Source organism: Nanorana parkeri, unplaced genomic scaffold (assembly GCF_000935625.1).
Source record: "Nanorana parkeri isolate BGI_ZX_2015 unplaced genomic scaffold, ASM93562v1 scaffold1979, whole genome shotgun sequence".
Taxonomy (NCBI): domain Eukaryota; kingdom Metazoa; phylum Chordata; class Amphibia; order Anura; family Dicroglossidae; genus Nanorana; species Nanorana parkeri.
In genome coordinates this window covers 131,103-132,664 of record NW_017308247.1, presented here as the reverse complement: position 1 = coordinate 132,664, position 1,562 = coordinate 131,103, and positions in this window count along the sequence as shown.

Genomic DNA, 1,562 nt, shown 5'->3' with positions numbered 1-1,562 from the left:
TGTGCCGTAATCAAAGCTACAGGAGGTCCAATGAAATATTGTAGTGTGAGTTTTTTTTAGATGGGCAATGGGGGCAATTCCATTTTCTTTTACATACACCGGCTTAACTTCCATGCTATGTGATGATTGGCTGACTCATTGAAGGAAATGTTCTCCCTTATATATTGTATGACCTGTTATAAAGCAGGTTAGGACATTGCAGTTTTTATTGCATGAATAAAAGGTGAAAACTTGTTTTCGCCCTTTATTCATGCTTTGTTGATCTGCAGTATTTTTGCAGCTGCTTCCTGGTTACATACACTACTGTGATGGCTGCATGGCATTTCTCAGGGTGGGTGTCCCGACAGTTACAACAGTGGACGATTCCTTTTTACTGTGTGTTGAAACTCCCTCTTGTAATCTCCATCGGAATCCCATGCGACAGGGTGACAATGATGGGGCACAATTCGAAAACAGGGACAGTGTGTTGTCAGCCTTTAACAAGTGCTTAAACAAGGCCCTTCATGGCAGGATCACCAGGTATTATTCTGATGAAAACTGTAGACTTTGAAAATAACTTTTAAAATCACATTAACATGTTGAATCATATTTGAGATTTTATTATTTGGTTTACATATACTTTAAGCAATAATAAATCAAATACAAGCTCCCAGAAAGCATACAATACTTTCACTCAGATCCTTCTGAGCTAATGATATATACCACATGTTTTTATTTCTGCAAAAAAAAAAGGTACTAGACATCTCACAGAAGAAACCCAGTGGACAAACAAAGCCAATATCAGCATTTGACTATGTCGGCTCTGCGTGCATTCACCGCTGGCCTTTTCTGGCAGACGTTTCTTGGATAATAATGTTCCTTTTATCTGTCGCCTTCATTTCTGTATCATATAAGTAATGGCAGCAGAATTCCATCCATTATTCCTTTGATAATCTGTTACAATGCAGTAGTAACCCACTCTGCACACATCAAGGACTTTGTTTATTTAATTTTTCAATGGATAAAGCAGCAGGCAGCAGCTTGAATGGATAAATGATTATTTGTATGACATCTGGTCAAAAACTACAAACCGGCGCACTATTAATTTTCTTGCATTCCTATGCCTTTTGTACTGCTATTTTTCTGCCCATTAAGTTATACCCGACTCCCAGCACAGTCCCCAACCCACCTAATCTCCCCCCTAATACTTACCTATATCCAAAGTCTTCAGGCACATAACTCACATGGTCCTCTTTCTCATCATTCTCCTCCCAGTAGTGAGCTGTCCGTGCAAATCTCTCAGTAATTATACAGTAAATGAAGGGCGGTTTGATGATGCCCCCTTACGTGGTGGGTCAATGACACTCTGCAACCACAGTAGAATCCTTAGTCTTCCAGTTTGAGTGATTGTGGCTGTCATTCTACCCAGAAGACTAAGGACATTTTGGGGCAAAGAAGAGGTACTGCAGGAGACAGCTTCAGATTTAAAAGGTGGTTAATCTAGGATTCCAATATTGAAAAAGCAGGCACTGCAGTAAGGATCAATGTCAAAAGTTTATTGTTATAAAAGGTATGTATGTATA